The sequence below is a fragment of the Gavialis gangeticus genome, unplaced genomic scaffold, assembly GCF_001723915.1.
Source record: "Gavialis gangeticus isolate Ggan-Ray unplaced genomic scaffold, GavGan_comp1, whole genome shotgun sequence".
Classification (NCBI taxonomy): Eukaryota; Metazoa; Chordata; order Crocodylia; family Gavialidae; genus Gavialis; species Gavialis gangeticus.
Genome location: NW_017729004.1, coordinates 37,084,781 through 37,095,197, shown reverse-complemented (window position 1 = coordinate 37,095,197; position 10,417 = coordinate 37,084,781). Strand labels below are relative to the sequence as shown.

The 10,417-nt window shown below is 41.1% G+C and overlaps 1 protein-coding gene across 2 annotated transcripts in view; it reads right to left on the bottom strand.

Annotated features, from left to right (window-relative positions):
- Nucleotides 1-10,417, bottom strand: part of ARMC4 (armadillo repeat containing 4) — a 247,586-nt gene that overhangs the window by 42,545 nt on the left and 194,624 nt on the right. The gene's annotated exons all lie outside the window — the stretch shown is intronic.

Genomic DNA, 10,417 nt, shown 5'->3' with positions numbered 1-10,417 from the left:
GACAGCATCGGTGTAAGTTGTAAAGGGGGGCACCAGCCCCATCAGGGGTGGCACGTGCACCGCTGTGCACCCCCTACCAGTTGCCTATGAGCCCAAACCAAGGGCTGTTGGATCTCATTCAGGCTACATGGTTGCACTGCACAGAGGGTCTAGCTCATAGAGGTGTAATACCTGTGAGGCAGTATATGAGCTGTTTTCTCTAATTTAGTTATAACTACAGCAATGGTTCTCAGCCTTTTTAGATGCAAGGCATGCACTGGTAAACCCAAAACATGCAACAGAAAATGCCAGCTCCTAGTTTTAACTTGTTGACTACAGAAAAATAATATGTCTTATTCTTCTGTTGCAAAGAACTCAGAAAGACCACAAGTCAAAATGTTTTTGGCACTATGGATTCCTATCTGAAATCTTGGGGTTTATTTTGTGAATCATGTAGGTATTTGCACACCTGAAAGTGCCAATATTAAGCAGCTCCCTTAAAAAAATCTTGAAGTGCCCCAGGGTGCTCTGGCACCCTAGTTAAGAATCACTGCCCTACAGAAGGAGGACAATGGCTTCATTTTTCCCATGCATACAATGGCTATCCTGTAATATCAGCTTTCACATGGCATTCTGGATTTTTATAGTTCAAAAGACAGTGGTTATTTTTTACGATATTAATCCCTGCATTTACAAATTATCTAGGAGAACACATCATTGACCAATATTCAATTCCTTTAGTCTAATTTTTCCCCCCCTTAAAACACCCTCACAAATTAGAAACTGACCTGAACCCTGGCGGGAATTATTATAGTGATTACCTGTTGGTGAACATAACCAAATGGTTATCCTTGGAGAGAACAGGAAAATTAAACTAAATTAAATGTGCCACAATTTCAAGAATCAAATCAACATGCATTTGAGGGTATTTATACTTTTCTGCTGTTATATAAAATATTTTAAACATTTATCATTACATGATCAACATTCCAACTATGATTCAGAGCCTGATCTAGTTCTTGCTGAAATCAAATGACAAAATTCACAACAACTTCATTGGGAGTACTTCTGATTGGTACTTCTGTTTAACACCTGCACCTTAAATCTGCACTAGTAAAATGTATAAAACACCACTGTAGGGTGTCTGAGCTGGCCAAATCCGGAGACTGTGGTAACTAATAGGCAATAAGTAGGGTTTCACTACACATGGGTTGATCCTGAAGACAGAAAGGAGGAGTTTGTGAAGTTGATATTAATGAATGAATATTTTTGAATGCGTATTTTTGTACATTAAAGATTACAAAGTGCTAATTCAAGTACCATGTCCATATATGAGAGAGAGAGAGATGTTTAGGGGGAAAAATCATATTTTTACTGTATGTCAAAAAAGACTCATTCATCAGGTCTGAAATACCATTATTATTATTTCTTATGTTCAGCTTCTGTGACTAGCTTCTTATACAAGGAAACTATTTTTGGTCAGCTGAATACCAAAAATAATTATCTGGCATTGTGCCCTTCTGCATTAAACCCAAGATCTGCCAATTAATAAAACTAATTTTATTCAGTTTAAAAATTAATGTTATAATATATTACTGAATAAAAGTAAATAGTGTTCTAAGAGGGTTTTCCCCCCTTTTTATTAGTGTTAAATTAAAAAAAAATCTTTTCACAGTCACAAAGATCAGACTTTGTGCAAAGAGCTAAACAATTGCAAGAAGCTGCTCTGTGTATTTCTGTGGTTTAGATATAGTGCCAAGTCGGAAGGAAAAGACATTCCCTGAATTTTCTAAAGCAAGATAAATACAGAAAAGAAATACAGATGAAAGATGGAACTGCTATCTGTGGACTCTGCCAGATTCCTCCACTTTTTGGCACACCTATTGAAGCTGGCAGACTTAGCCAGTAGTAATCTTTTCCATTAAAAAAAACAGCATATATTTTGGTTTAACATACTTTGTTTGTGCATTTTTAACCTTCAAAAATGTCTATTTAAATTTTTTTTAATGATTCCTTCTGCACAGTTGGCTGCAACTCCACTTATTTGAAATGGCTCATTTATCACTAAAAGAGCTGCAGGGCACAGCTACTGTTGAACAGCTCCAACAAACCTACAGCTTAGTGGGACAAGCTTCTTTTTATAAAACTAAAAGATGTTTCAAATGTGCCAAGAGGAGCTTTATGCCAGCCTCTAGGTTTGTTATCCAAACAGTACTAAATTAGAGGTCTCCTGAAGCGCACAGTTTGGACCAAGATAAGCTGATCTCCTTGGGCTTTCCCATCTGGGTTCAGGCAGACTATACAGAGCACTTGCAGGATATTATGCATACTAGTAATGTGATAATTTTGAAAAACTGACTCCAGTCAGAGATCTACTTTACACTGAGTCAAAACCTTCATGACCTTTGGCAGTGGTGCAATAGCAAGTCATTTGCACAAGTAAGTACCCCTACTTAAAAAATGGTGTAGCAGTGTTTGTTACAGGAGGCAGAGGCTGCCATTTCCTGCTTAATGGAGCTTGTACTTAAGGAAAATGTTTGCACCTGGCAGCTGTTAAAGACAATACAGATTGCGCTGATTTAACTTGCAGTAGTCCTTCCTAAGCAAAACAAAATATGCAGGTATGGGGCTTAGTTTATGGAATTTCTTGTCTGAAATATTGGAGTGCAATATGATTGATATATTTGTTGGCTTGTAAACACCAAAGGAATTGTGGATGCGGCTGGCAGACATGCAGCAATTTTGCCATCTAATGCTCTTTTTCTTGATGTCCAAGTACTGTAACAAGTAATTTATAGCGAGTAACAGGCATTAACATAGTGTATATGCCAACCATACTCTACATATCCAGCCTTAACTGTGGAACCGAGAGCCAATGATGACAATGAAAGGAGGGTCTTCCATGTGTTAGGCTGAAAATAAAAAACTTAAAAGTATAAACAACTGACAGGAATATGCTATGTACTTGTGTATTTCAATGGTAATATTTTGTGGTAATTTAAAATATATATCCTTTCTTGAACTCTAGTTGATAGTATACTACAGTATATCCTAGCCACTCACGTTCTCATTAAAAAACTCCACATACATAAATAAGAGCCAAATGTTTTGGATTTTCAGCTTCAAAAGTCCAAATCCATACCAGTAACTGGCAACAGTTGTTTTTGGAATCCTTTCAGTAGAAATTACAAATAATTATCTTCCGTATTTTGTAATTTACATCAATTTACTTCACAAAGCTTGTCTTATGAAAGAAGTTCTTTAATATACAAACCTAGCCAAAACTGTCCAAAAGGATTTATGACTTCAACAAACAATTGCCAGTACTTTGGAAACAGTGTATAATAAAATATGCAGAAGGTATTTTTATAAGTAGTCCCAATAAGAAACTGTATCACAACATGTCCAACTTGTGTGTCAAAATAACTTCTATAAATTATAGTTAAATCTGCTGTTTTATACCTTAGCTTATTATAAAAGAATGGCAGAAATCTAGGTTTAACCTTTCTACTAGGGCTGTGTGAAGATTCAGTCCCTGATTTGATTCGGCATAGATTCAACCCAATTCAGTGGCCAAATCTCCAAATCAAAATCGAATCAGGAGACCCTTTAATCTCTCCGAAACAAACTGGAACCCACCGAATCGATTCAGAGAGATTCGGAAAGTTTCAGAGATTTGGACATAGAGACAGCTTTAAAAGTTTTTTCTACATATCTCTAAGTAGCAGGGGGTCACAAGTGCTGCGATGCTGGGGCACATGGAGTGTCCCACAGAAGCATGGGGGGGCGGGGCAGAGTTTCCCAGAATGCTTGGCAGCAGACCTGGAAGTGGACTAGAAGCACTTCCAGTCCATTTCCAGGTCTATCGGGGAGTGTGTGGGGCAGGGGAGCCCTGTGCCCACCCCTGGCTTGGTGACCAGTGTCTCCTGGGTCTGGGGGGTACACCCGGGGTGCCCCTGAGGGTGATCGTTGAGCCGGGGAGGCACGGGGGGACGGGCAGCTTGTTCTCTGTTGGACCTGGAAGTGGACTGGAAGTGCTTCTGGTCCACTTCTGGGTTCGCCACTGAGCAGATGGAAGGCCCCCCCCCCCCTCCTGTGGGAAGCTCCACGCACCTCAGCATCACAGCAATCACGAGCCGCACCTGCTACCTCAAGGTATGTAGAAAAAACATTTAAAAGCTGTGTCTATGTCTGAATAGCTGATTCTTCGAATCAGTATCAACTCTTCAGATTCTTTTTGGCTGAATCTAATCAGGGACAGTGATCCAAATCAACTAATCGAATCACTGTTCCTGATTCGGGCCAAATCCGAATTGAATAGGGCCGCTTTGCACACCCCAACTTTCTACCTTCAGATCAAGATTTTTTTGGTGATATTGTTTATTGGAACAACCGTACAGTTGGGAGAGAAGTTAGACATGTGTTCAGGCACAAAAACGCCTCAGGTCTAAGAAAAAGGCAGATCAGCCTAGGCTAAATAGCAGCTAGAACAACTACTTTGTTTAATCCTATTATGTAAATGAAAGTGGTCACTTAACAAGAAAAGTGGGCAGTAAACTTGTGGAGAAAACAGAAGTTAGCAGAAGTAGTTACAGACCAAGTTAAATAGATAGAAGTAATTATGTAAAAGAATAAGAGCAATCTGAAAGGAAGAGGGCTGTTACCACCTGTGGAGTATAGAGGGGCTAGTAGAGACAGCAGGAAAGTTATAATGAGACATAAAAACATTGTCTGTGCTAAATCCCTGTTTTTGGTGTCCAGTAAATTTGCAAATTTTGTTTCTAGGCCTGTCTTCTGAAGGTATGGTGTAGGTTTCCCTTGAGGACAGGGACTGTGAGATCATAGATGGAGTGGTTGTCCATCTGCACTGGTGAATTAGCACATTTGTCTTTTTGCATGTGACAGAGAGAGAAAGCCTGACTGTGAAATGCAGTGGTTACAACAGTCGTCTGGGATGCAGAAAGAAAGCTGGAATATAGACTTTAACCCTGGTCTTCCATACCCAAAGTGAGTCCCCTAAGCACTGAAATATACTGTCCCTCTTTCTGACCCAAGGAATATTTAATTATTTATACAAAGTGGAAGAACTGCAGCAGGAGAATAATACAATAGTTCCTAGCAAAGTTTGCACCTGATCCTTGATTGATGCCTTTTAGAGCTATCCAAATACAATAAATACATGAATAAATGATACATTAATTATTATGTAAATATTACCATTTGATATAGTAGTCAATCCAAGCACAAAGACAGTTCAAATTCAAATGCTGTCCCCTTAAAACATCAAGATGTAGTTCATACTCTATGGACGATACTGAAAATGGCTATAAAATGATCTGACTAAAGTGTTTTAGGATATTTTTGTGCCATCAGCTCTTTACAAGTATGAGAGAAATTTATGGGAAAAGAACATTCTCATGTTTGCAACTTCACAGTTTACTTAGCCAAACTTTGCATTCTTATCAGAAAGGGAAATCCATGCACCATATAATTCACAGATGATTATAATTTTTTCAACCAAAGATATTACTCAGTTTTCTAACAGAACATACTGCAATCAAAACAGACATCCTTATTGTCATAATGAAATAATATTTCATTTTGAACAACAGTACAAGAAGTGAGAATATTTTGATCTCATAATAAATATTTTATTTTCTATAAAAAAGAACACCTCTCATCCTGTTTATGCTCTTGGATCATGATAATGCTTACCTGACAGCTATTTCATTTGAGGTTTACAGGGTATGTCCACAACCAATACCAATGTAATCTCAAATTCCTTTGGTAATATCTTTTTACTAAGGATGATTGACATCAATTATATTACCATCCTTTAATTTTTTATTAATTGAATTACGTATATGCAGGCCCTGCTTACAGCTTGGAGAAATCTACCCTGGGAAGGAAGGACTGTGAAAAGGCTTGGGATCATGATGGGTAATCAATTGAACATGAAAACCCACTATGACAAATGTGACTGAAAGCATTAATGAAGTCTCTGGATATTTCAACTACTAATATCAAGTAAGAGTAGAGGTTATATCACTTTTGTACTCTGTACTCATGTGATCGCTGGTGGAATACTGCGTACAGTTCTGTTGGTCACATTCAGCAAGGGTATTGAAAAACTGTATAAAGTACAGAGAACATGCTCATACAGTTTCAAGAACTGCAGCCCCACAAGCATGCACGTGCACCCATGCACAGTGCTGCTAATTTGGGTGATCTCAGTGTAAAAAAAAAACACCACCAAAAAAAGCAGTGCAGTGCATGTGGCCACAGTGTGCATGACAGCAACATGTGCTGCCAGAAACCAGAGCCTGGGTGGCCAAAGCCAAGCTCTGGCTGATGGCCAGGCTCCAACCAGCTGGTTCAGCACCTCTGTTGCCCCGGTGCAGGCTCCAACCTCCCTTACCCCACCTGGGTCCCTTTGCTGCATGCTAGTGTGTGTGTGCAGGGGCGTGCCCTGGGACAAGAAGCAGTGGCACAAATATATACTGCTGCTATCTGTGCCACAGGAAACACACACCCTTGCATGTGGGCACTCGTGGGGACTTGCCCAAGGAACTCGATTTCTTTTTCTGATAGAGGATAAGCTTAAGAGGGTATCCGAGTCTACAAGTAGCTAGAGGGGGAACAGAACTTTGATATCATTTTGTTTCAATTATAGGTCAACTCAGCATGTAAGCCTGTAGCACATTTTTGGGTAAAATCTTAGGAATTTTTTTTTACTCATATCTAATTGTATAAAGTCCTTGAACTGCTACTACCTTATACAATAACCAAGGAAAGGACCCAGAAGGTTAAATTCAACTAAAAATACTGAAAAATCCTCTATACCAAAAATAATTTTGCCCAAGGTTCACCATATTGTCTTCAGCCTAAAATTTCACATTAATACATATCAAGACATATTTTTAATTAAATGGAAACTGTTTTAAACAAAAATATTCCCTTATTAAAAGTTTGGAAAGATTGGAAATGGAGTTCAAGATTCAAATTTTGTATGACATGCAAAGTCAAAACTCTGGATCCAGACAACCCTAGTTTCAGGGGTTGGAAGTGAAAATTGTCTTAATTTTTTGAAGCACATGGGGCAAGAGAAAGCATGTGATTGTTTTAAAGTTATGTGATTTTTTTTTGTATTGTTAGAAAATGCTCCTTTTGTGGCATCCAAAAGGATTGGCTACTGGTTTTGACCCACTTAGTCTTCCAATGACTCACAGGAAGGATTCCAACAGAACTCTGCATGGTTCCTGCCAGCTCACCTTGTGGGTTGTTTTCTGGCTCAGGCTCCCCTGGTGACCAGTCACATGGACTACTTCAGAACTGAGGATGAAAGGATTTCCAGCTCCTTGCAGGGGAGCTAAAATTCTGGCAGTCACAACTTTACACAGAATTACTGGGGTTTCTAAGTGTGTAGCCTGCCTGAGGGAGGATTAATGCTTGCTTCCCATTCCAATGGATTACACCAAAACGCTCCCCAGGAACTTTGGAGTGGTGATTTCCATCACCTATTCATTGTAGTGCTTCTCCATCTGAGCTGAGCACATCACCATGCTGAAGCTGATGAACCTACATGACCAGTGTAGTCCTTGAGGGTGTCATGGCAGCTCAAGACAGCCAGGGGGCGGGGCACCTGACAAGGGTCAGGGCTACCCTTGTGGCACTTGACAGCTTGCCAAAACTCAGTAAGCAGCCCTCCACCCAAAATAATTGCCTGCCCCTGGCATAGTTTCATAATAGAGATGTAGGGCTCGAAGGGACCTCCAGAGGTCATCTAGTCCAATCCTCTGCCTAAGGGAAGATTATCCCTAACCAAATCACCCTATAAAACCATAATTTAAATTCTACATAAAAGTACCATCAACCTTGACACAACATAGACCTAACACCTTAAACTGACACAGGTAAAGCAGGGGAACGATGGCAGCCAATGTCCTGCTTCTATAAAATATTGTCAATATACACTCACAAGGTCCCGAGTAAAGGGCCATGCCCCCACTGCAGAGGAAGGCAAACATCCCCACAGTCCCTACCAATCTATGAGGTAAAATTTCTTCCTGAACCCAAATAAAGCAATTAGTCTGACCATTAGAAGAGGGGCAAAACCCCCTAACCAGGATCCTCTAGCTTTGTTCCCAGCAGGAGCATTGTTACATCCCAGTTGAAGTCCCCAGCCTTAGCTACAGCCAACACCCAATGCCTCAGGGATGGCTTAAAAACACACTGACACATAGCAGAAAAGGGCTGGGGGACAGGGGCAACCAGCAAAGCCCAGAAGCTTGAGAAATACACATGGCAGAACACAGACATAGCTATGGCTAGATCATCCCTAACCAGTGTGCCGTCCAGCCTCTTCTTGAAGAGCTCCAGTTATGGAAAGTCCACAGCTTCCCTGGGCAGTCTATTCCAGTACCTCACTGTGGTATCTCTAGTAGGCATGGTGAGTATCACACCGTCCCTCTTTACCGGAGCACCCCCCTCAACTCTCCTGCCATGACTTGTTGTTACTGGGTGAAAGGAGGTGGTTTTACAGTGGTGTTTTTCTCTTCTCGGGTGACCTGGTGACTGAGGTATTCACATTCATGCCACGATGTTCCTCAGGGCTCCGCCTCCCCTACACCCTGTCCACTCACCTGTACACTACTAATTTCTAGGTTAGAAATTAGGAAAAACTCTCACTAGGAAGGTAGTAAAGCCCTGGAACAGGTTATGCGTGAAGTTGTAGAATCTCCATTCTTAGAGATTTTTAAGACCTGGGGAGACAAAGCCTTGACTGGCATGATATAGTTGGAGATGGTCCTGCTTTGAGCTGGGGACTGGACTAGATGACCTCTTGAGGTCCCTTCCCTAATTTTCTATGACTATACAATTTAAACATTGAAACAAGCTAAGTTTACTTTAGATATAAAAGATTTGCTGAATATTACCTCATTTTGCAGTCTTGCATGTCAAATAACTACTTTCCATTTTTCTTCAATATATTATAGAGCCTTGAATATAACCAACTATGCTGTGCACAACAGCAGTTCAGTATACCATAGTTTCTTTAAACACAGGTTTGGCTATTAGTTTGAAACCACAGGCCTTTTCATCGTGTAAATACGACAATTAATATTATTTTCCTCCAAACAAAAATTTACTGTCAAAATGTTTTTTTCTAAAGGGAAGCCTGTACTATGCATTAGAGACCAAAGATCACCCTCTTCAAATATATAACACAGAATTATAGTTAGAGGTGGTTGTAGTGTATATTATTAAGACTATCTTGTTCTTATAAGACCTGGGAGTTGCAGGGGGATGACAAGAAGCCAGTGGCTGATGAAAGGAATTGAGATCAGGCAAAAAAATAGAGAGTGGTGGTAGAGAGACTAAAACTGCCCAGATAAGACTAGAGACTACTGAACCAAGGGTAAAAAGATTTTGATAAGGAAGAGACAGATCTGGTGAGAAGCCAGGTGCAGAAAAATAACTGGGACTGGCTGGACAAAAAGACTGGAAAGGGGAGCCATAGTGTGAGAATGGGGAAAGGAGAAAGGATGGGGCTGAGGTTGCAGTGGAATTGGACATGGAGCCTGGGACACAGAGTGAGTTGAGGTATGGAATGTGGATGAGGCATGACTGCACGCCAGTCAGGGAGGACAGAGACAAACTGAAAGAAATAAGGCTGGCACTAGCTTGGTAAGAAGCAAAAGAAAAGAAAGAAAGGATTAGGGAAGCAGCAACACAGGGAAGTGGGGAGTAGAACTGTGTGGGAAAAAAGATTCAGATTGGGATGAGAAGCCTTAAAAATGAACACTGAGACCGGGTACATAAGGAGAGGGCAACTAGGAAGAGTAACTGCATAGGCGGAACAGATAGGACAAGATTAAGGATAGCCTGGAGGAGAAAGGGAAGAAGGGCAGGCACTCGGAGCCCAGGGGGTAGCTAGTATGGGGGTCCAGGAAAGGTGGTCCGTCCTCAAGGAGGCTATCCTCGGGGTGCAGCAGGACACAATTCCTGTGCGGAGGACAGCAGGAAAAGGGTCCAAGAAACCTCCATGGCTGAGCGTGGATATCCAGACTGGCCTGAGGGCAAAGAAAAAAGCATACTGGTGGTGGAAGCAGGGGGCAGGAACAAAGGAGGAATACACCTCCCTGACCCGAGCTTGTAGGGATTTGGTGAGGAAGGCTAAAGCAGCACTGGAGCTTAGATTAGCTTCTGGGATTAAGGATAAGAAAAAGTCCTTTTTCAAGTATATAGGTAGCAAGAAGAAGTCTCAGGGTAACATTGGACCCCTACGAGGCAGGGCAGGGCAGTTGGTGACAGACATGTGAGAGAAGGCAGAATTCTTCAACAAGTTCTTTGCCTCCGTGTTCCTGTCTGCTGACAATGGGGTGCTCTCGGGTGACAGTGTAGAGAGGCCCAGGAAGGATGCGAGTCCCCTGACTGT